Source organism: Phalaenopsis equestris, unplaced genomic scaffold, assembly GCF_001263595.1.
Source record: "Phalaenopsis equestris unplaced genomic scaffold, ASM126359v1 Scaffold000002, whole genome shotgun sequence".
Taxonomy (NCBI): Eukaryota; Viridiplantae; Streptophyta; class Magnoliopsida; order Asparagales; family Orchidaceae; genus Phalaenopsis; species Phalaenopsis equestris.
In genome coordinates, this window is record NW_018164444.1 from 21,046,014 (window position 1) to 21,072,428 (window position 26,415).

Sequence of the window (26,415 nt, forward strand, 5' to 3'; positions counted from 1 at the left end):
TAATGAGATCCATTTGGTCTCATTTTTCAAAAATTAAAACATACTACTTTTAAAACTCAAACTATATATCTTTTATATTTAAATTAAATCTCAAAAATTATTTTTATATATCATATTTTTTAAATAAATCTAATCGAAAAAAAGTTGACCGACACATAGCTATACAAGATCCATAGCTATTGTGGAGAGAGCATATTTCTCAACTCCGCGTAGTGTATCTATATGATTGTTTCTTAAAACACCATGAGATTAGTGTCTTATCTACAAAAGCACAATTTATACATGAAGATTGGTGATTTTGGCGATCATAAGCCCAATCGAAGCTTGAGTAGGCTGAGCTGAAGCTGAACTCTGCAGATAGAAGGCCAAGCTGAGTAGTTCACTCGATATAGTGAAGTTGTTTTTAAAGAGTTGGTAATTAGAGTTGACTGGTTGATGTATTGATTGGCATAAACACTTGATAGCAAACAAGATTTTGAGCCCAGAAATAAGGAGGAGTGTAATGAACCAACAAGATGTCGGTAGAGTTCTGATTGCTGAAAGGGGAGGTTGAAAGAAGATGATGAGGTTTAAACAAGCTCATGCCAGCTCGTTAGAGGGTTTTGGAGGCATATTGAGTTTGATTAAGGTGAGTTCCATCTAGAATTCAATGTGATTGTTTTTCGAGGAACTGTGAGAAGATTCCAAGATTGTGTATATTGAAGGTTCTATGTAGGTCATCAATTAAGACTCGAACAGTGAAGGGTGAGGAACCAATAATGCTACAAACAAATTAAGTCAGGTCGAGTAAGAGGTTATTCGAGCTTGAGCTTGCTTAAAAAAAAATATTTTCAAGCTTAACTCGAGCTAAATTTGAGTTTTAGTGATAATATTGAAGCTCGAGAATAATTAACAAATATTTGTTTGAACTTGATTCAAGCTTGGCTCAACTTTATTGTGACTAACAAGCTTTAACATCTAGCTTGTTTGAAACATAATCGAGACTTATTAAGTCAAGCTTGTTGAGCTTAACAAATGAGATTTTAATTGAGTATATTTAATAAACAAACCTTATCTTATTGAAATAAGACTATAAAATTAAGCTTGTTCACATGCCACCTCTCAAGAGGATTCATTTTCTAACTTCATTCGTTAAGCCTTAATCATGTTTTATATAGTCTTAATCGATCTTCTTGGCGAGCCTTCGTCGGCGAGCTTGCTAGGGTTTCGCCCGATGACGAAACCCGGCGTTAACCTCCGACTTCACTCCATCGTCCTCGTCGTGCTACTGATTCGTCGGCTTCAGACGCAGATTCACACGTTGTTGGCCAAGCCTCCGTCCTTGTTTGCGACGCAGACTACGTCGTTCTCAGTCGTCGTCTATTTCGTAGTCGTCTGCGTTCGAGTGCGTCGGCCGAGCCTTCGTCCCCGGTCGCAAACAACGTTCTCATCTGCTACCTACTCTGCGATATTTCCTCGCACAGAGAATAAAACCGGTCCCAGCCTTCATCCCTGGTCGCAGACTATGGCCTTTCTCGTCAGCTAGAGATGGCCTTAGGGGTGCTTTCCTACACTGCCGCCCTTGCAGGTGATAATCCTGCCAAACCCGCCGATGCTACAGTGGTTCACAAACGCAACTCCCCTTTCAATCTTGCAGATAGTCTGATGTTTCTGCAGATGTACCATGATTATGTTGCAGGATTTAGAGATTGCAATCTCATAAAAAAATAGAGAAAAAAAGCGGGCAAACCAGCACTATTCTTCTCTGAAGTTGAAATTTCAACTTGTGCGAGAAAATACAAATGTTTACTAGTTGGAAAGTTCCAATTAAGTCATCCTAAGATGAAGGTTATTAAGAAGGTTTTTGAAGATTTCAAATTAGTTGGGGCTTAGCAGGTGGGACTTTTCGACAGAAGACATATTATGATACAGCTGAGCATCGAAGAGAAGAAGATTACACGAGGATTTTCTCAAAGAAATTCATCACAATCGAGGACAATCATATGAAATTGCTCAAATGGACCCCTGATTTTGATCCCAGTCAAGACCCCTAATTGCAGCTATCTTATTCTCATTACCTGAACTCAAGCTTCAATTTTTTGACCTACCTATCTTATATGCAATTGGGACTATCCTTTAAAAACCTTTGTAGGTAGACACACCTACAGTTCATTTTTCAATGCCCTCTATTGCAAGAATTTTGATTGAAAGAAATATTACACTACCAGATGTAGAAGAAGTCTGGCTTGGCTCTGCTCACAATGGTTATTGGCAGAAAATTGTTACGGAACAAAAACCTCACTACTGCAAACACTACAAGATGTTTGGACACCAGCAAAAGAAATGTTTCAGATTGCACCCACAGTTGAGAACTAATATTCAAAAACAGCAACAATTGCACCCACAGTTGAGAACTAATATTCAAAAACAACAACATGTTGTTAGTGCACCAAACCTGATGACAACCAACCTGAGGAAGAATTGACCACAAGACAGGAAATGGTGTCTGCCCCTAGAAACACTTCTCCTAACCATACTATAAGGGATAATGTTCGGACCAAAAATCAGGATAGCCCCACAGCTCCTATTCAAGAAGCATCATGTGCAGATGTGATAATTCACACTTCACATATACTGGAACATATCGTTGTGGCAATGAATACCTTTTCTTTTACTGCTGTTCGAATATCTAATCAGACGGAGGATCATATGAGCCAGTCTTCAGATGAAGAATGACAGGTTTACACTTCTTGGCAGAAGAAGAAGGCTGGAGGCACACTCCAACTTGAAAACTTAATGAATGATATTTTGGTTACTCATGGCAATAACACGACACTTCAAAGTTTGTTATCTGGCTCCGCTCCTAAAACAAGAGGAAGAGGCAGGATTAAACTGGCTTGTCCATAGCTACTTGTTTTTTTCCCCTTTTTTTGCATGTTTTAAATTTATTAAGTCTCTCTGTATCATTTTGTTGGGGTAGTATTGTACTTGTTATTGTATGAGTAGGATGCCTCTATTGGGCCCTCTCATACAACCTTTATGTATCATTTCTATTTCAATAAAATCAACCCTTCTTCAATAAAATCAACCCTTGGGCTTTTCAAAAAAAAATCGATCTTCTTGGCAAGCTTATTCAAGAGTTTTAAATGATACTATTCATGATCATAGTAAATCAACCAACAAGTCTTTTGAGTTTCTTTATTTAACACTAAGTATCCGTAAAATAATTCAGATATGCGCGATTAGTTAATAAAACAATCACGAGCGAGCTCTAATTAAGCCAAACCATAGGTATCTTGTCAAACACTCGATTCATTTATAATCTTAAATATTAATGATGAGAATATCATCAACATAAACCAAGATGACGATTTAGAATTGATATGTTTTGCACATCACAAGTGGCGTTGACTGTGCTGGATTTCACACCAAACAAATGTAAGTTGTCCAAGAAAGTAGTGAACCTTTGTTTAGGGACCTATTTGAGATCATATACACCTTTTTATGGGGATAAATATGATTTGAGTGATGTGGGTCCTTGAAACCCGCATTTAAGCCTATGGCTTGTTCATGTTTGGCTCATTCAATTTTTTTTTTTTTGTGTGTTTAACTCATATCGAAATGACTCATGAGTAGTCTGTTTGCATTTGGCTCAATTCAAACCCATTTATTTGAAATAAACTCGTGTTCGACTCAAAATAAATTTCTTTGAATTTAATAAATCAAAATAATATTATTAAATTTTGGGAAATGATATTTTATTTTATAACTTTTCAAAAGAAAAAGAAAAAAATAATTATTATTTCTCATGCATATATTCAAAAGAAACAATAACAACATCACCATCCTTTTAAAGAGCATTTTGAACATTAAAAAATTAAAATTCTAGATGTGGGACTAGGCGGCCGTCTCGGGCGATGTTTTTAGTGTGGTGCGGACTGGAGCCGTGGTTTGTTCTCTTTGAAAAACGCGTTCATGAGAGTGTTTGATGAATCCCATCGAAATGCGGGTCACGGGTTCAACCCCGCAAGAGCGTTCCATAGAATCCGATCGAAATGCGGGTGCGGCCCTGTGGCCTGCATTCCTTCGATTTTTATTTCCGCGGCTGCCCTCTTATTCCTTTGTAACTCCCTCGCCTGTCCTAATTTCTCCTCTCGATCCCCTTTGATCCGTGGCTCCGGTGGCTAGGCGTTGTTTCTAGTTGCCTCATGTTGGTTGGGAGGGGTTGTTCCGGTGACCCTTACATACATCTCCCTCTCCTCTATTTTCTTCCGATTGATTTTATGTTTTTGTGCACTCTGTGTTCTGTGTTGTGTTTCCCTTTCTTTGGTTGGTGGTTATTGCGGGGAGCATTCTATTCTCTATTTCCCGGTCCCTTATATTCTTCGGCACAGTTTGGTGGTTGTGCACATTATGATCTCTGTGCAGTAGTCCCTCTTCTACCTCTCTCCGCTGTTCTAGTAATCTTTTCCTTATCTATTATATGGCTTTATTATTATGCAAATATTATTGCGCAATGGTTTTCGGTTTGGTTGTTAGTTTCCTCTCCCTGATTTCTCTGCTTGCTCGGTGTGGTGGTTTTCGATTTGATTTGCTCCGTTGATGATTTTGATGCTTCATATCGCATCCATGATTGATCTTGTTTATGATTTTGAAGCCGTGTTTTGTGGTTTTAGTTGGATTTTGGTCTGTTCAGTTTATGAATTTGTTATGTTGGTTTTGGTTTATTGGTATAATTACATACATATCACCCCAAAGGATTATTTATGTTTTGCTCTACTCGGTATGGTTTGGATATTTGAGTAGGAATCTGAGAAATGCATACAAGTTTGTGTTAGATTTTTTAATAGTAATGTTTAGGTTGATGTGTATTTTATGAATATGAATTGGTATTTTATTAAGAATTTTGATATTTGAGTTAGAGTTTGAGAAATGAACGATAGATGATGGTGAATTTGTTAACAGCAATGTTTCAGGTACAATGTATGTTTTGTTTCGAGTGTTCAATTTGTTGCTAGCAAGGTTTGGGTGCCCTATATGTGGTATGCTAAAAGTAAAAAATATGGAATGGAGTTTTATCTTTACCTTTGACGTTTGAGTGAAAGTTTGAGTTATGGCTGAATGAGGGTATATGATTTGTTGTTAACATTACTTCAGGGTATTCTAAAAGTGAAAAATATGGAATGGGGCTTTATCTGTACCTTTGATGTTCGGTGATGGTGTACGTTGGTTTATGTGGAGGTGGTAGTGTTGCGGAGTGGTGGTTGGTGTCTGATTAAGTTTGTATTAGAGGATGTGTTGGTGTTGGTGGTGGTGGCGTGGAGGTGGTGTTTGGTATGTGGTGTTTGTGTTAGAGGATCTGTTGGTGAATATATGGAAGAGGTGGTATTGCGGAGGTGGTGGTTGGTATTTGGTTGTGTTTGTGTTAGAGATGTGTTGGTGGAAGTGTAGAGGTGATGGTATTTTGGTGGTTGGTATATGGTTGTGTTTGTGATAGAAGATGCGTTGGTGGATGTGTAGAGGTGATGGTGTTGTGGAGGTGGTGGTTGGAGTGTGGTTGTGTTTGTGTTAAGGTGTTGGTGTGTGGACATGTTGGTGTGTGAGGGTGGTGGTGGTGGTGTTGTGGATGTGTTGGTGTGTGGAGGTATTTGTGTGTGAAGGTGGTGACAACGGTGATGTATAGATGGTGTTATAGTGTGGTGTGGAGGGACATTGGTGATGATATTGTGGTTTTTCTATTTTTTGAGTTGTGATATTGTGACATTCCTATTTATATTAATTTATTTTTTTCATACTAGTAATACAATAGTTAAGACAAAAAAGATCTGTTTATCTGCAATGTGGGATAAAGAGACAATTAATATTTTGTGATATTTGCATCTGCAATGTGGGATAAAGAGACAATTAATATTTTGTGATATTTGCCTCAACGAGATCGAACTGGGAAATAAACCGATCACATATTTCAACAATGAAATTAACAAAATATTATTAGAAATTTTAAGGAAAGTATAAACAAAGAGTATGATAAGATGCAGTTAAAAAACAAGTAGGATCAACTAAAACATTATTGAAAAATCTGGAAGAAATTGAAGTGAGGATCAACGGGCTTGAGGTGGGATCGGGTAAAGCGAACGGTTGATGCTTCCGAGGAGTGGTAGGTAAAGAGACTGGCTATGAGCATTTTTAAAATATCTCATATTTTTTGTCAATTTTTAATTTATTTACAAATCCAACATGTTATATGAATTTGTAGGTGATGCCTGTTGCAAAAAAACCTTAAATACAGTGGAATTGATCCTGAGCTAGAGAAGAAGTTGGATGGTATGTTTGGAGGTGTCGTGGCAACGTCCAACAATACATATGCCCCCAATGAGGCGGGGTTTTGTGGCCTCCTATGAAATTTGGGAGCAGACCAAACAGGAGATTGTAATGAAGGTCCCAGCCCAAAACTCCATCAAGTTGAGTCCACAAGTCGGTCAAAGCGTCCCCAGGTTGAAAAAAAAAGAAAGAGAGATGCATTCCTTGGAAGCCAAATCTCACAGTTGGTTGTTTCATGCACCAATGACCCCGGGTCATCACAAGCAGCTTCTGTCTAGCAGGTTATGCGAATTATAGATGCAATTATAGAAATTTACGATGATATGTCGTTGTATTTATTCTCTACGAAGTTGCTTGAATATTCGGCTCGCAGAGATGATTTCATAACGATGCCCGCTGACCGTAGGGTAGCTTACCTACGTTATTTTCATGGGAGCAGTGCATTTGAGTGATACTTTTTTTAATTAGATTCTTTTGGGATATTTTTATTTGTTTGTGATTTTTTATGATGCTTTGGACAAATCACTTGAGACTTTTTCATTCCTCGTTATGTTTTCTATTTACATCTGTAATGTAATTTATTTATATTGGTTTTGTTTGTAACCTTATATGATTGTAGTTAATTCATTTATGTTTATTTGTTAGTCAATTCGATGTCGCAATGCATAGATGCAACCCGAGAGAGGCGCAGAATGAGAGTTGTAGCTATTGTACGCTTGATGTACAAATATTATAACTCGTATATAGATGCCCTTCTTGGTATATAGATGCCATGATATTCTCATATATTGGTGACAAATGAGTTGAGAGTTGCTTGCAGACCACCCAATGAAATTTAGCAAAATCTTTCGTATGACACAGACAGTATTCACCGATCTGTTGGAAGAACTGCATAGAAATCATGAACTTCATGGCTCATCCAGAACAACTTCACGAAAGATGTTAGCAATAATCATCTACATATTATCACAGAATGAATCAATGTGATGATTTATCGAGCGAATTCAACAACTCTTTCGAAACGATTTGCGGATACTTCTAAATAAGTTTGAATGCACTCGTCACTTTTTTTTTCACAAATCATAAAGCCAACAGATCTGACATTCAAACGAACACTCACAAAGATTTCGCACGATTCACGGTATATGTGATATTTTAAGGTAATTTCTCATATTTATTACATTCAATTTTCATATAAATATCATAATTACGCAATCCTTCGTCATATTTTTAGAATTATATTGGAGCAATCGATAGAACACAAGTTGATGCACGTGTTCCAAATAATGAGAAAATCACATTCATCGGCTGTTATGAGCACTCGACGCAGAATGTCGTGATGATATACTACTTCAACATTGGTTTCACTTTTGTTATGGCCAGCTGAGAGAATAGTGCACATAACAACCAAATTTTCAAATTTGCAATACGGAATAATAAATACAACTTCCCACATCCACCGAAAAGTTCGCTTGAGAATGAGCTACTCTCCTAATTCTTTTTTTCCTTCAACACTTATCATTCAATTCACATCAGGTTAATACTATTTAGTCGATGCGGGTATCTGTTGCAGCGAAGATATCTCAAGTTATATGCTGATACGAGACACCACATACCTGACTTTGAGCGAGTCAGCAATGTCGTGCCAGGCAGGAAAGAAATGTTTAACAAAATACATTTCTATTTATGCGGTGTCATTAAGAGGACTTTTGGTGTTTGGAACAAAAAATGAGTTATACTTCACGATATGTTATCTTACCCGTTTTCCAAATAGATGCAAATTGTGATTGTCAGAATGATTCTCCATAATTATATTCAGCGGCATCTTTCCAGCAAAGGCATTGACTTCCGTAATGTAAACGAGGGTCATGCACATGTCCCTACTAAGACATATGAGTATCGTCTTGAAAGTCTTTGTAACGAACCGAAAATGATGTTTCTGAGACCTGCAGTAAATATGAGGAAGGTACAAGCGAGATGATAAAGTTGAGGAAACGAATTACAGATGCGATAATTGAAGGGTGATCGGAGGGAATGTTAGTTTTTATTTCTGTTAATTGTAATGATTTTTGAAGACATTCATTGTTTAATGTATCAATATTTTATACAGTTCATGTTAATTTTTGTTTCTTATGCAATTGATATTTATTGTTTTTGTTTTTTACAAAATTTCTATGTGATTTTTTTTTTCCTTTTGCATTTAATTTTTTTTTGCTTTTAATGGGTTTTAGAGGTTCATGATGAGATGTTTGACTTTATGGGTTCTTCAAGATGACTTGTATGTCTTCATTGGTTGGTGTCACATGTGAAATATAAATGTAGACAACTAAATTCCTCTTTCTTTTAGTGATGTGGTTTTTAGGTTCTTTTTTATTTTTTTTTTTTGTGATATACATATGTGACACATGGTTTAATATTACGTGGAATAGTTTGATATTACATGTGTTAAAGACAACAATGTACATTTTTTTTATATTGTTTGCCGTCTTCTTGTAGTGACAGATTCATTGGTTTATATATTAAGTTTTCTGAGAGCTCTTCTTGTAGTGACAGATTCGTTGGTTTATATATTAAGTTTTCTGAGACCTCACAGCTAACAGCTGCATAAAACTTTAATTAATTACTTTTGTTATCAATTTTTTTAAGCCTTCAGGAAAGATGAATTCGAGGATTTCCGGTATCTCTAGCAGATTGTACTTCTACTGTGAACTTCAAAGTTCTCTGCTAAATTCACGTTAGCCACATAGCTACAAGAAATAATTTTACAGTTGCCAACGGAAAGTCACAAAAAACTGTGATTATTTTCAATTTGCAAATAAGCTGGAAGATTTCACCGTCAAGAGTGATTAAGCATGGAGAGTATCCCAGGGGAACGACTTAGCTCGTGGCTTACGCTTGTATTTTAAAAATAATATTATCATATTTTTAATTATTGTTTTAATAATTTTTTTTTTAATTTTGATAGTCATGCTACTCACTGTTAAGCAAGCTGTCTATCTTTATTTTATAATATTCTGTATTGGATATTTGATTTTGAAGCATAGAATGTACTGATATGAACAGTTCTGTTGCAAACGGCATTACTATACAGAGGTTGAATGATCATTTGAGCTGCAACACAACTTTTTTCAAACTGCAACATATAAACAGACAACCAGTTTATTCGCAACAGCATTTGTACAGCAGCTTCCTGTGGCAACCGCTGCGTAGGAGGTTATTATTAAGTCGTAGCTGCCCCAAACAAACCCTAAGAGTTTGAACCGTAGGCTAGGTAAGGATAATTCTAGGGATATTTACAAACATACCACCCTATTCTTGTGTATTGCATACCTAAAACCTAAGTATAAATGCCAGTGACAATTATGCCACTGCCATAGGGCAAGGCAGGTGGGGACTAGGGTGTTGCAGGCTATGCAAAGAGGGGAAAGCTCGTTTTAGATACATAGCACTCAATTCTTATGCATTTACAAATCTAACACCTAAATAAAAATTCTAAGGATTTTTATATATATACCATCCAATTCATATGTATTTACAAATCTAACACCTAAATTTTAATTTTTTATATTTATACAAATTAATGATATAAATATTATTAATTTGTTGTTGTTGTTGTTGTTGTTGTTGTTGTTGGGTAGTGGGAAACATTACAAACAGAGGGGAAAGCTCGTTTTAGGCCGACCCCACGTAGTGGGATTAAGGTTTTGTTGTTGTTGTTGTTGTATACAAATTAATGATATCATATCAAAGATATCACTATTTTAATTTTACATAGAATTTATTTATTATTTAATTAAATTGAGACAAAACAAGCCGCCCATGATCGAACAAAAGTTTAAAAAATCTAATTGTGTTCCGCTTGTTTGCTAGACGAACGAATTGAACACAAGCTACTTAAAGAGTTGAACATTATGATGAGTTTTTTTAATTGTCCCACCTGCACTTGAGTGGAAAAGACATTTTCATTGAGGCTATTATGAAGGAATATATTCGAGACACCAAGCAGAAACACAGGCCAGTTATTAGTTATGATAACTGTAAGGAGATGTATTGTGAGCATATTGGCAATTGGGTCAATTTTTTAATTGTGGTCAAGAACATGCTTCTATTTATAAGCTTGTGCAACGAGGTTGACTTTGAGATGAGCAATTGTGCTATTGACAATGCATTTAACCTTGTATGTTCATTTATTGCCTAAGGTGTTTTAGGATGGAGAATGATAAAGTCCAATATGCCTTGGCTTTGTAGTGCATTGAATTCTTGGGCATTATAAGATGGAGGTGTTTGTGAGGTTAGGGTTTCTCGCTGGTGGTCCATGGTATGACGGCTTCAACCTTTGCTAAGGTAGTTAGTAAAGGCATAAATAACTTGAATGTTGATTCAAACAAAATTTGTTTTCCCGCAATTTTATCATGATGCCTTGGAAAGGAATAGAGATGGTTTCGTTAGAAAGTTTGGCAGAGAGAATGGAAAGCCTGCTATTTTTTTGTCTGAGAACGAATCTAATGTGCTTGCATCAGTTTGTAAGTTTGCACTAGTTGGGAAATTTGTTTATGACCATCCTAAGCTGGACTTGATTAGAAGTTTTTTCGAAAGTTCGAAACTGTTAGGAGATTGGAAGATTCGCTTCCTAGGTGGTAGGCACATCCTTATCCAATTGAGCTGTCAAGAAGATTAAGCTGGGTTGTTTGCCAAAAAATACTTGAAAATTGATAACAGAAATATGAAACTATCAAAGTGGTCCATTAATTTCGATCCCCTAACTGAACCGCCAATTTTGCCTGTTTGGTTGAAATTCTCTGGTTTAAAATAACATCTGTTTAACTATGAAATACTCTTTTCTCTACGTGCAATGTTTGGTAGACCTATGAAATTGGATCTTCCAACCTTTAATCTCACTAGACCTTCTGCAGCCCCTATTTTGGTGGAAAGAGACATCACACAACCAGTTGCTGATGAAGTTTGTATTGGTTCTGCTCATAACGGCTACTGACAAAAGGTTGTGGTTGTACAGAATCCTCACTATTGTTCAAATTGTCATATATTTGGATACTTGTTGGAGAACTGTTACAGATTGCATCCAGAGTTTAAAAAACCTCCCTTAACCCTTTTGAAGCTGAGGATCCCCCTAGGGAAATGCAAGAAGTGAATCTAATTAAAGAGAATGACCCTATACATGTTGATGATTACAATAAGGATCAAGACAGTTGGCAGCTTGAACAAAATGAGGTGGATTGACAAAAGGCATGTTAATCAAAGCACAAGTGTTGTGGCTATTTTTTATTCAAGAACAAATAAAGCACCTGCTGATACTGAAACTGAAGCACCAATACTTCAACACTACAATGAGGAGACACAGGTTGTGGATACTGATGCAGGGAATGAGAATCATTTTTAAGGCTTATGTGACATCCCCTTTCCTTCAGAGGAGAATTTAGAAGCTGAAAGAACTTCATTAGAGGATTAATGGTTTGTCCAGAAGTCAAGAAGGAAGAGGAAATGTAAAATAGAACTCGGGAACAAGAAGCAAGGTAATCTCATTCATAAAAATCCTTAAATCTTATTATGACGGGGACTTGCTAGGTTGACTAGGAGTCTTCACTCTCACTAAAATTAACATGCTTATTTGAAACATCAAGGGGGGTGACCGACCTTAACTCCCTTAATAAATTAAAGTAATTGGTCAGATCACACAAAATCTAGATTTTTGCTATCTTAGAACCTTTGGTGAGCATAAAAAAACAAAGAATCATTAAGAGATTTAGTAATACAATTTTGTATCAAATATTACCAATAAAATTTGGTTGTTTTGGAGGAAGTAAATTACCTTCAACATTGCTATAGATGATCGTCAATTTTTGCACATCTCCTTTGATATGAAATCTTGCAAAGGATGGGCTATTATAATTTATGCCAGCTGCAATCACCAATTAAGGTTGGATCTATGGGATAAATTGGTCACTTTGGGCAATTCTATGATTGATAATTGTCTTGTTGTGGGAGATTTCTACATGATTACCTGCCACAAGGAGAAACAGGGAGGAAGGAGACCTAACTCCAATCTGAAGTCTAAATTCAATGATGCTTCTCTTTTTGATATTGGCTTTGTTGGCGCTTGCTACACTTGAAGAAGAGGTAGGATCTTTGAGAGGTTGGATCGTATTTTTGCTAATCAATGTTGACTAAGCAATTATCCAACTACAAAATTTTATCATCTATCCAATTTGGGGTCTGATCACATACATCTTCTTCTCAGCATTTCTATCACTAATAAGCCTACATTCTGTCCTTTTCATTTTCTCAATATGTGGACTAATCATGAGGACTTTTCTGATTGTGTTAGGAGGAATTGGCACATTGAGGAGGGAGGTAACCCTTGGGAAAAGCTCTAGAAATTATTTAAGAAGGTGGCAGCTGCTTCGAAAAGCTGGAACTGGCATAGTTTTGGAGACCTCAATCTCCAAATCAGGAAGGCTGAAGAAGTTCTTAGGCTGGTAAATTTGGACTTTTGCAATGATCTTTTTTCAAATGATTTGGCAGCTGCTTATAAAAATTTAAACAAGGCCATCAAGTGTGAGGAAGATTATCTCAAGCAAATGGTTGGGAAAGTACATTTTTTGGAGAATGATAAGAATACTAGATACTTTCATGCTTGCATAAAAAACATATGGAGAATCAATGCTATTTTGCAAATTCAAGATAACAATAGGATTTGGCTAACAGACTAGGATGATATCATTACAAATGGGATTTGCTATTTTAAACTTTTGTTTGCTAAAGCAGGCAACCTTCCAACACCTTGTGAAAACATTACTTGGGAGTCTAAGCAATTTACTGCCTCTTTACAACTGGTGAATATTCCTTCTGAAGCTATATTTTGGAAGGCTTTTAATGATATCAATAGTAATAAAGCTGCAGGTCCTGTGATTTCTCTGTTGAATTCTACAAAACTTGTTGGGAGGTGGCTAAAAAGGAGTTAATTGATGTTGATCAATGTTACAATGGGAAAACTCCTATGTGCAAATATTTTACTACCTCTTCGATTGTGCTCATCCCCAAAAATAATGAGAAGGCAAAGTGGGACCATTTTAGACCAATTTGCTTGACATTTGTGATCTCAAAAGTCATTAGCAAGATTATGGTTGACAGGCTAATACCACACTTACCTACATTAATCAGCCCTAATTAATCAACTTTCATTCATGGGAGGGGTACAACAGATAATATTTTGTTGGCTTACGAATTGAAATGTGAGCTTGATTTAAGATGTAGGAAGGGATCTAATACTTAAGCTGGATTTAAGAAGAAAAAAAAACTTATGATACCATTAGTTGGGAATTTATATTTGCTGTCCTCAAATTTAGGGGTTTCAATCCTACATTTTGCAACTTCAGTAAAGGCTGGATGGAAGGGAACTTCTACCAGGTTTTGATCAATGGGCAAGCTCATGATTTTTTTTCTTCTGGCAGAGGAATCAAGCAAGGAGATCCTCTTTCTTCTACTAAATTCATTCTAGTATTTGATTATTTCTCTAGACTAATTAATTCTTTGCAGACGACACATTCCTCTACTCAATACAAAAATAAGGCAAAAATGAGGATTAGTCATTTGGCCTATGTTGCTAATGTCACTAAATATTCTATCAAAAAGATCTATCAACTGCTCCATTCCTTTCACGAGACATCAGGGATAGTTTTTAATAAATATAGATGTCATCTATACTTTGGGTAGTATGTGAGCAACTCTCTGCAAATCTAGACTCATGATTACACTGGTTTTAACATTGTTGAACCCCCTTTAAAGTATTTGGGGGTTAATTTTCTTAAGGGCAAGGGAAAGCAATTACAATTTGATGATGTAGTGGATAAAATCAAAAACAGAATAGAAGATTGGACCAATTCCTCTTTATCCTTTGGGGGGGGAGGATTACTTTGTTGAAAAGTGTGTTAGCGTTTATACCTTTATATGCTTTGCAGGTGCTTAGAATTAAATCGAGTACACAAGTGTTACTTGAAAGGCTCTTTAATAAATTTCTGAGGTCTTGGGAACATAAAAATAAAATCTGGTCTAGTTGGAAGGTGTTGTGTAAGCCAATCAAAACTTGTTGCCTTGGTTTTAGGCTTTTAAAACACCTAGCTGAGGTGAACTCTGTCCTTCTATGGATTGAATTTAGAAATTTGGAATCATTATGGGCCAAATACATGCAAACCAAATACTGTAAATATCATCATCCACTGGAAGTACAATCTAAGATTAGTGATTCTAAAACTTGGAAGGGGCATGCTTAAAATCAGGAACATTGCAGAGGATTTTATTTTTTGGAAGCTTGGAGAAGGTAGCTTATAATTCTGGTATGACAAGTGGCAAGGTGATGATTTGACAATCTTTTCTCTCAGGACGAAAAGCATTTATCAGCGGCTGATTTTTACTTAGATGAGGAATGGAATATGGATGATTGGGAAAGATAGAGCTACCTCCATCTCCAAGATTCCTTTTAATAAGGTTGTTAAGGATAAACTCCTGACTAGCGAGGACCTGACTTGCTCAATCACTAAAACTATCTACTTCAAGTTACATTCTTGGGAGGTGGTGGAAAGGATCTCCTCCCAATGTCTGCTTTGCAAAGCTGAGGGGGAAAGTGTAAATCATGTTTTCTTCAAGTGTGTCAATTCTATTAACATCTGAAAAACTTTGGGGGATCAGGCTGCTATCCCAACTCCATCTTTTGGCTCGGTGGATTTGAGGCATTGCAGGGAACACTGCAAAACTCTAATTATAAACTACATATCTTTAACTTAATTCCTTTTATTTGCATTTGGTTTATCTGGTTAGCCAGAAACACCTTTAAACATGAGGAATTATGCATCAAACAGGATAGGGTGGTCTCCAATACTGTCTTATCTTCATAAGATTGTTGCTTATCATAAATGTAAGCCACGTTTTTGGCTGGCTAGAATAGTAAGCTGGGAAATGATACATCTCATAAAAATCTGGGTAAATTTTCTCGTGTGGTGTAAACAACCTGCCTTTCTTTGGATTAAGGCAAACACAGATGGTAGTTGGAAAAATAAATGTGCTGGTGTTGGGGGAGTCTACATAACTCACACTGGTAAACTTTTGTTTTTTTTCTGCTCACCTTGTACTGTTGTTTTTGCTATATCAGCAGAGTTACATGCTATCTGGTTGGCTTTACATGTGGCTATCAAAATGAAGTGGAGATTTGTAATGATGGAAATGGATTCAGCTGTTTTGTTAAATATTTTAATCAATAACAAAGATCCACCATGAAAGAAGAGGCGGACCGAGGAAGCACCAAAAGAAGCGGCGGACCTGAGGCCGTGGTCGGAAGAGGCAGCGACAAAGGCGGCCTGAGGCGGCGATGACGGTCGAAAGCGGAGGTGATTGGAAGAACAGTGACTTGAGGTGGCTCCAAAAGAAGCAGCAACTCGAGGCGGTGACAAAGGCAGCTAAGGTGGCTGGAAGCAGTGCTGACTAGAAGAAGCAACGGACCGAGGAGGCGGCTGGAATAGGCGGCGGCAAAGGTGGCCCGAGACGGCGATGGCGGTCTGAGACGTTGGAGGCGGCTACCAAAAGCGACGATGACCGGAAGAAGCAGCGGCCTGAGGCGGCGCCGGCGACAGCCAGACAAGGAGGTGGTGAAGGCTGCCTGAGGCAGCAGCAGCAAGCAGAGTTGGTCCAATCTGCAGTCCAGGATGCAAGGTTGCAGCTCCCTTTTCTGTGGTTCTGAACTTTCTCTTACCCCAAGTTTCAGGTCCTTCATAAGAGGTTTAAGACTTTATTTATAGAGTTAAAATTGCAAATAAAACAGAAATCTAAAACACTCTTTATTGCCCTTAATCAGACAACATTTGATAGACATTTGATTGCCTTAAGCAATCTTGAGCTCGTTGGATTCATCTCGCCAACATGCTCGATAAATATATCATATTTGACATCTGTTTGACCTTCCAATTATGTCTGAAAAGCTTTCAAAAGTGATTAATTAGCTTGATATGCGTTTGATTCAACTCAGATTAGCCCGATTCTAGTACCGTTGGGTCCATCTCGTTGAGTAGGTCAGTTTGACTATTGCTTTATTGGAATCAAACTTCTGAATGATTTTTTATCAAAGTTTGATTTTTTCTTGCTAAAAAATTTATCTCGAGATACGTCATGTCTCAAGATTCGTGTTGAACATTGAAAATTTGTTTGTTGTGTATCACTTGTAAAATTTTTGGCAACTTATGCCATAATTTAAAATTTTGTTAGGCCTGTTAAAATACATCAATGTAACTAAAGTTTGATTATTTCATTACTAAGAAATTAATTATTAAATCTAATTCTTTTTTATTTTTATTCCTAATAATGGTAGTCAATAATTAATTATTTACTAAACTAATTAATTATTAATGAAAATTTTGTTAAACTAATTATTTATTAAGAAATAGTTTAACATTTTTAATCAATAATTTATTAAACTAATTAACAATTATTTAAATTTAAATATAAAATTTATTTTTATAGATTAATTATTAAATAATTATATATAAATTTATCTAATTATAATAATATGATCATATATCAATTAATTATTACTTATTAATCAATTAATTTACTAAAATTAATATCAATAAAATTAAATTAACATAACAAAGCTATCTTTCCCCTCCCCTTCCCCTTCCCCTTCCCCTTCCCCTTTTCCTCTCCCACCCAAAACCCTGGCCTACATCCCTCCCCCCTCAACCAGCTTCGCCCTGACCGAACCCTCACGATACAGTCACCATTAGAGCTAGTTGGGAAGGCAATGACAGAATCACGGCGTGCAAAGACTACCAAAACTCCCATCTTTCTCCTCCTTCCACTCCGCTCCTAATCAAGGCCATTGAGAAAGTTGAGCATTCTTTCTGTTCGTGCGAGCCTGTTTTTCTATTCACGCACTTCAGGATTTCCTAAATCCACAAATAGTAGGATTTACGAAATCCGGGATTTAAACCGAAATTGAGCTAAATCAAGTTATAGTAAATTAGGGGATTTGAGTTTTCAAGAGTGAGCGTCTAGCAGGATTTAGCTTAAATCCTAGTTCAAGCCCGCTCTAAATCCTTTAACAGTCAGACTAACAGATGGATGATCTAATATTTTCATGATTGGATGTCACAAAGAGAACACTGCCTTAAATATTAAAAAGAGTAACAGAAAAAGTCATCCGAGACCCGCCAAAATCAACATCAAACTTCAGATCAATACCCTAAATCTAACTGTCTTGAGAGGTTAAAAAAAGAACTTCAATATTACTTAAATCGGTACAAGAGTGCATCCGTTTACCTTAAATTGCTGATCAAGAAGCCAAAAACCAATTTATAAGAAAACTCCATCATAAAGCCTCCTCCCGATCTCGAAGGAGAGGAAGGCATCAAGGCAGGAATACTTGATCTGCTCCATTGAAAGAATCAATTGATCCCAACGGCTCATCCTCACGCGGCTCGGCTTACTAACCTCAACACCGATTACGTCCATCGCAAGCGCGGCAAGACCCTTCTGTCTCATCTCCCTACGCCCCATCTTTTCCGCCGCAAGTTCCCGGAGATCGACAGCGTTGTGTACCGACAAGTCCTTCTCTTCAACGAGGCGCTCGACATCGCCCTCGATTCCGACTCCAACGAAAGTGAATCTTGGGTCTGAAAGGAATTGTTTGAGGGATTCGGGAATGTAGTCAGCGTGGAGAAGTTGGAAGATGAGGCAGTGATGGCCAGCGCAGAGCTGGAGTAAGGCAGTAGGGTATTGATGGCGAGAAAAAGAGGGGAGGGCCGCCACTCGACGTCGATGCCGACGATGAGATGAGAGAGGCGGAGGATCTCTCTTATCCAGGAGTCGACTTCGTCGCCGGAGGCCGTGACGGTCGTAGAAATAGCATGGGTTCCGTTGAAGGTAATCGTGAAGGTGGACTCAGAGAGCTGTGCGATATCCGTCGCCATATCTTGCGTCCGTGAACTCTAATATTTGGATTTAAAGTAGGTTAAATATATATATATATATATATCTTCATAATTATATTTATATCACTTAAATTTTTATATCATATTAATTATATTTTTAAAATGAATGTTTACATGCCTGTCACCTAAAATTTTAAATATAACATCTTATACACCTAAATTACCGTAGGGACTTTTCCTGATATCCACCTCAAAATTTAAAAATTACATATTAACCACCTAATATTTTAATATTTCATTCAAATAAAAAAAAATTCAGACCCTTCATTTCGGCCACTCAGGAGCATGTTGCTCGTTGTTCGTCTCATCTGTAGCGTTTGGAGTCTTCTTCCGTGTTCCTCCGTCGCCATCACCTCACAGGTACACAAACGAACCCCACCCGCCATTTTTCCCTTCCAGCAGCAACCCCTTCACCTGTGAACCACCATTTTCTCTTACCGTCCTTCCATCTAAAGATGAGAAAAAGTAGGTAAGATAAATACAGAAGAAGCTGGGTGAGGGTTTCCAACCGGCTGTAGATGGAAGGCTGGTAGGGGGAATGGTGATTTTCAGCTGGAGGGGGTGTTGCTGGAAAGGAACATGGCGGGTGGGGTTCAATTGTGTACCGATGAGATGACGACGACGTAGGAAGGCGAATAAAGACGCAAAACCCTAAGAATGAGACGGAGTGCGAGCGGCCTGCGCCTGAGTGACTGAAATGAAGTAGTTGGAATGAAATATTAAAGCTTTGGGTGATTAGTTTGTTAATTTTAAACTTTGGCGTGGCTTTAAAGTAAAAGCTCATTAATGTATTAAAATATTAATCACTCAAAATTTTAACATTTTTCAAAACACATACACACATATGGCAAAATTCTTAGCACCTAAATCTTTATAATTAGATTTATAACACTCAAATTTTTATATGATATTAAAATATCACTATTATTAAAATTTTAAAATGTGTATTTATATACCTATCACCCATAACATAAAAAATAACATTTAAACACCTAGATTAATGTATTTACATATTGACCCCTGAAAATTTTTACCTTCTTCAAAACATTTGCCTGTGTCTCCCTTCCCGTAGGGAAAAATTCTTGCATACGGACACAACATGCAGAGATGCATGCGGTGTCCGAACCTCACCATCTGATCTTGACTGTACAAGGACACAACATGCAGAGATGCATGCGGTGTCCGATCCTCACCATCCGATCTTGACTGTACAAGATGTATTTCGGTGGGTCCCACTTAAATTTTTTTTTTTATTAAAATTTTTTTAAAAAAAAATGAAAATAGACCGTAGGTCACGGAAAAAAATTGCGTATATAAGAAATACAAGTATTTGTATGTGTAAGACGTACGCAGCATTACTTATGTCAGGGGGGTTATTGGATGATTTTAGGAGGTTATAACTGTGTTATACCCCCTGTAACCTCCATGTAACCTACATGTACCTTCTAGTAAGTTCCGCGATTCTGTTTTCATATATAGGTAGGTTGGTATAACCTCCTGAAATCCTCCCTATAACTTAGTCTTATGTATGCAAATTTTTTCAGTAGATCACCGGCTTTGCTCGTCTTCGTCTCTTACTGGCTGCCAGCGAAAAAAAGAAGAATTCCTCCGAAGCTGGTAAGAGTGAAACATATCGCGGAAAATACAGGCGACTAACTTGGGATATGGAGGAAGGAGACGGAAGGAAAGAGATGGAGATGAGACTGGAAGAAAAGGAGACAATGACAGTAAGGAAAAAGTATTACATCAGTACTACGCACGTAGAAATAACGTGCGTAGCCAATGAAATCACGTCACAACACCCCGCGCGACAGAGAAAAAAAACGGCGCAGTAATACAGGGAATATTCCCCCCTATGTTATTCAAGTGTTATTGTGTGTTATTCATGTGTAATTGATGTGTTATTGTGTTATTATAACACCAAGAATATTCTCAGGACACAATAACACATGAATAACACACAATAACACTTGAATAACATAGGGGGGAATATTCCCTGTATTACTGCGCCGTTTTTTTTCTCTGTCGCGCGGGGTGTTGTGACGTGATTTCATTGGCTACGCACTTTATTTCTACGTGCGTAGTACTGATGTAATACTTTTTCCTTACTGTCATTGTCTCCTTTTCTTCCAGTCTCATCTCCATCTCTTTCCTTCCGTCTCCTTCCTCCATATCCCAAGTTAGTCGCCTGTATTTTCCGCGATATGTTTCACTCTTACCAGCTTCGGAGGAATTCTTCTTTTTTTCGCTGGCAGCAGGTTCTCTTTCACCATTTTTCTTGACTGTAAAATCAAGTAAAGTAATGCAAGGCACTCTCCCTCGCAGTAATATCTCTTTGATTTTTTTTGTTCTTCTTCCCTTTGCACTTCCCTGGTTCTCGATTTCACCTTACTTACTGTGGAAGGGGTAAATCTCACACCTAAGTGCAAATCTGCTATTGCAAATTCACCAATGTTTAGTTTATTCTTTGTTGTGTGCTATCTAGGCTTTTAATACATTGTTTTTTATTGGTGTTTTCCAAATCCATCATGGTACATACTATTCCATTTTTATTTATTCTTATATTTTAATTGTTTTTTTTTATATTATTTCTTTGTACATCTCTAAAATGAATTGAAAAAATGCATGTTTACAATCCAAACAAACTTAGGTGATCTTGATGTTTTCTGCATTTTAGCTGAGAACTGTCAGGACAACTTTTTATATTTAAGATTTGATGTTGTGCATGAGTCATTGTTAATTTCTTTTGTTTCTTCCGAATGCATGCATTTTTAATATTATGTTTGGTTATAATTAGATGGGTAAAATATAATTGATAGACATTTTAGGAGAAACTATTGATGTTGCACTATCTAAGTGTTGTGTTTGAATTTTAATGTTTGAAATTTGAGTGGAAAGAAATTATATAAAATATTCAAAAAAACTCATAATGATTGTATTTCTCATTCGAACAACAAAATATTTGGAGGTAGAGTTTTTGCTTAAGTTGAAATAATATGGTACCTTAATGTTGATTTTGCTAGTTGAAAGCTAATGATTCATATATATTTTTTTTTCATGAGTCCTGCCCTCTCTTCATTTTCCAACCCTATATATTTTTTTTTCATGAGTCCTGCCCTCTCTTCAATTTCCAACCCTAGATTGGGGTTCATACATACATACCACCTAAGATTGGGGTTCTTACATACATACCATGCAGGTCTTCCCTAGCCTCCTCCAAAGCTACAAGCCTTTCGCTGAATTGCTTCCATCCAAGACTTCTCATCATTTTTTTTTTGTCCATTTATATGCCAATCTGGGGACCTATCTTCTGCTTGTATAGTATCAGGTTGTTTTTTATATCGAGTTTTTTGGGCTCTAAAATATTTAAGGCGATAGAGTGGCATTTAATTTCCTAGTTTTGCACGAAGATCCAACACACAAACATATAATATAAAAGTAGTAGGAGGAGCCACCAAGATTTTTTACTTGGAAAAACTCTTGAAAGGGAAAAAAAATATAGGGTCTGACCAAGTCAAAATAATCCATTGTAATATTATAAGCACATATGTCAAATCTTCTCCTGAATTAGAGAAGATAAAATTACAATATTGTTAATCTCAAAGGTACACTATTTATCTAAGTTTAATAGTCATAATTGGGATACAATAAATGCATTTATTGGCTATCGTAGTAATAACGAGTCTCAAAATCTATAGTTGATTGCTATAAAGATAGTAGTTTGTTACAAAGACTGGGGTCGGTGGCTTTGATAATGTGATTTGGCCATTGAGGTCATAGTTGGAAGTTGTATTAGTTGTTAACCACATAGTTCATAGTTGGTCACATAGGTTGTAGTTGGTCACATAAGTCATCATTAGAGGTTGTAATATAAGTTAGCTAGATAAGTCATAGTTGGTCATATTGGTTATAGTTAAAAGCTGTAGTAGTGATACACCTAAAATATATAACATTTATATACACATTTTTATACATATTTTTGATGATATTGCGCTTTAATAGAATATATTTATGTGTTTTTCTTTTTAGGTATAATCATATGAATGAAAAATGATAAAATGAGTGAAAAATGATCAAATTTAGAGCAAAAATGAAGAATGTGTGCAAAAGAACTGTGACGCCTAAATGCCTAGAACTGGCGCTTAAGCGCCATGAAAATCGAGAAGGACACGCCAAAGCGCCACATACCTCGCGCTTAAGCGCCAGAGATAGTTACTTTATGATTCAATGAATTTGGACGACTTTTTGAAACAATTCTCGGTAAAAACGTGAGATATGGTGAATGAACATGAAAATACATACAAATGCTTTTGAAAGGAGGCAACTCTTGGAATATTCATTGAATGTGGACACATTTTGAAGAGACACCAAAACACCTTTTGGAAAATTATAAAAAAAGCATGGATTGGATTGAAGAATACTCTCCAACGTGCCCCCCTTTAGACACCACTGCCGCCCCCTATCTTTGAGACTTCTTTAGATTAATTATCATACTTTTAGAAAGAAGGAGAGGAGTTGTATTGTGTTGGTTGAGAGTATTGTAAGAGAAAGGAAGAGAAAGGATTCAAAGGAGCTTCAAGTTTGGTGAAGAGGATTTGAGATAAGTTTTTCTCTTTGTGACTACATTTGGTTTTAATTTATACTTCTTGTTTGTTTATATGATTTCTACGTTTAAACTTAAGTGTGGTTGCATTTTCTCTATGAATTCTGAGTAGTTTTTTTTATCTTTTTTCCTTAAAATGATAAGTAATTAAGTGTTGGATGGAAGTTGTGTGAAGTATTAATTTTTAATGTTGGAATAAGTTGTGATGATTTTAAACATTGTACTTCATTTACTTCTTGATTTAACCAATTAAGATGTTAATATGTGTTGTGAGAACATGTAAGATCTGTGATGGCATTGTCTCAGTCAACCAATGGTAAGAATCACATGAGATTGTATGGATGAGAATGTAATTCATATGGTTGAGTGCAAATAAATAGGGAAATAATCTTTGAAGGGTGTAGAGTTAGAGGAATTTAGAGTGATAGACTAAAACCCCCAATTTGGTTTATAATTTTAGGTCTTAATACGAGATGTTAGCCCCTAGGTGGAAGAATAAGATGAAACTCTAAAGTGAGAGCTAGTATCTTCCCTACCCAGTCCGTCTTCAAGACTATTCAAACTTTAAATTAGTCAATATTCTTTATAGCATCTTTAGTAATGATAAAGAATAATATTGCTCATATTTGACACAATACAATTTGAATACTTCCAGGATTTTTTATTATTTCTAGTTACTTGTTACTGATTCATAATAAGGAAAAAAATATTCTATTTATATTGTCTTCATCTTATAAATATCTAGTTAAATTTAGTTAGTTGTTTACTTTATTTTCAATTATAAAAAATTATATAAAAAATTATATTATAAAAAATTATCAAAAAGAATCAAACTTTCATTCATATTATAACATCTATAGTTTGAGTAAAAATATTTTGTAAAATAAAATGTCTTATCTAATTTCTTCTGACTTATTTAAAGATTGAATATCTCCCTATGGATTCGATATTCGAGGCTTAATCAAAAAGTCCTATATTACACTATATTACATGATAATGTATTACATGATAATGATACGTATACTTGCATAATATTCCATATTTAAATATGATATTTACAATCTTATTTTCTTGGAAGTCAAGATTTAGGCGTCGTTGCAAAGTAAGAAATATAAGGAAAAATTAAGAATATAATTGCATACATCGTAGTCTCGTCATATAAGATTGAGATCAAGTAACAATTGGCTTCATAAGCTCTAAATGGTCATATAGGTTGTGGTTGGTTGTTGCAATATCATCTTTTGACTAAAAAATGTCGCTTAGTTGATAACTATGAGAGGATTGGTTGGCTATAAAGGTTGTAGTAGAAGGATATAATGATTAATGACAATAATTAATCACGTAGGTCGTAGTGAGAAGCTACATTAGTAACCAACCACAGTCCGTAATGGGTCACTACAAGAACGTCAGTTCACCAGAGAGGTTGTAGTGGAATGTTGTAATGATAACAGTTAGCCACGTAAGATATAGTAGGAAGCTACATGTCGACCTCACTTTTGGTTGAGGTCTAGTCTTTCTTCCTTAGAAGCCTAGGATCTAGTCATAGGACTTTCCTGTTGACTATTCCTAGAGGACTAGTGAAGGAACCCTAATCATTAGAAATGCTGAACTCTTCTTTACTCATCTTGAAGTTCCACATGTTGGTTCTAAACTCTAACACTTAGTAGGTGAGACCAATATGGAGGAGCTCAAGTCCCCATAGGATTTACACTTAGTAGGTGAGACCAATATGGAGGAGCTCAATAGGAGTCCCCATAGGATTTTTTGGCCTTAGGGTTAGCCCTGGGTGGTGTGGTCTTGGTCAGTTTTGCACACATACACTTGCACTTGCACTCACAACCTAAACCCTAACCCAAACATGCCTAGCTTGATCCCCTACTATATTGGAAACTCATGTGGGTAGTCCCCCAAACCATTATTTCTGAGTTAGGGTTTGGCTAAGACCAGCGCATGGAGGATCCATAATGGGAGTTCCCTTGGTTCTATGGCTCAATAGGATGACCTCATGATTAATATCCTCAATTAATCCCAATTTTGACTCTTCTTGGCCCAAAACTTCACCAAACTACCAAATTGCCCCTAAGATTTTCCAAAATTACCTAAATTCTCAAAATCTCTTCAAAAATCATTTCAAAACATTTCAAATCACTCAAATTGACCAAAATACCTCAAATTTTTCTAAATTCCCAAAATAACCCGAAAATCCCCAAATTTACCAAATTGTTATTCCCACCCCAAAAATTTCAAAAATTCCCAAAATCTCTAAAATCACTCCCAATGTCCCCAAAATCAATTTGAACCACTCCATTGAGTACAGTTTGACCAAATTCCCCAAATAGTTCTTAAAGGCCCAAATTCTCCAATTCACCCTCTATTTCCACCAAATTGACTTCAATCTCACCTAATTTTAATTCTAAACTCAAATTCATCATATTCAATCCCAATTAAACCCAATTTCAAACCCAATTGAACCCAATTTTAAGCCCAATCTAAAATCCTCAATTTAGTCATACCCTTGAATTCCCCCAAATTGAATCTCATGTTCAAATCAATTTCCCCAAATTTGAATTCTAAATTCTTCATAACAATTCCCCAAATCAATTTGAACAATCAATTGGCTTAAATTTGAACTCAAAGCTTGCCTCCAATTTTGACCAAAAGCCCAAATTCCATCAAATTGAACCTCCTAGGTCCAATATTTCCACACAATAATGTTTTCCACCCAATAATGTTTAAAACTCTTCATGACAATCACCCACATCAAATTGAACCACCAATTAAACCATATCCAAGCTTTAGCCCAATCTAACCCAAGTTTAACCCAAATGCCCCTGCCCCAAAATTGACCATATGGTAACCCAAGTTTAACCCAAATCCAAATTCCACCAGCATATGACCAAATTCCACCAGATTGACCTTCCAAACCAATTCAAAATCACCCAATTCCTTTTCCAAATTTCTCATGGCAATCATCCAAGACAAATTGATCAATTACTGGACTGAAATCCTAGCCCAAACCCAACCTAGATCCAAGTTGAACCAAAACCCCAAACACCAAATTTGACCAAATTAACCCAAATTGACCAACCCAAACCCACCACAACCAATATCTGTACATTAGGGACCAACTTAGATCCACCTAGCCCAACCTAGTTGAGCCATGAACCAAGGATCCCATAAATTAGGGGATGTCATTCCATTTTAGGATAAACCAAAGATACCTTTGCCACTAGCCATCCCCAAGTCATCTTGTTCACCATTAATCTTCCTCTGGCTCACCTGACTCCCCTAGTCTCCAGCTCAGACCTGGCCGACCGGCCTAGTTGCTAGAAAACCCCAAAACCGAGAGCCACCCCATCTCAAACGAAGCCCATTACACCCATCCAATGTGGTCAGCTCCAATTGGTCATTGGCGTTGCTCAACCTTCCACATAAGCAGCTGATTGCACCTGAGTTGAAACCCAACCAACCACCCCAAGCTCCTTTATTTAAAGCCCCCTCTCACAACCAAGTATAGAG

At 36.5% G+C, this 26,415-nt stretch overlaps 1 pseudogene; it reads right to left on the reverse strand.

Annotated features, from left to right (window-relative positions):
* Positions 1–18,299, reverse strand: part of LOC110020742 — a 31,579-nt pseudogene extending 13,280 nt beyond the window's left edge.
* Positions 18,300–26,415: the final 8,116 nt, after the last annotated feature.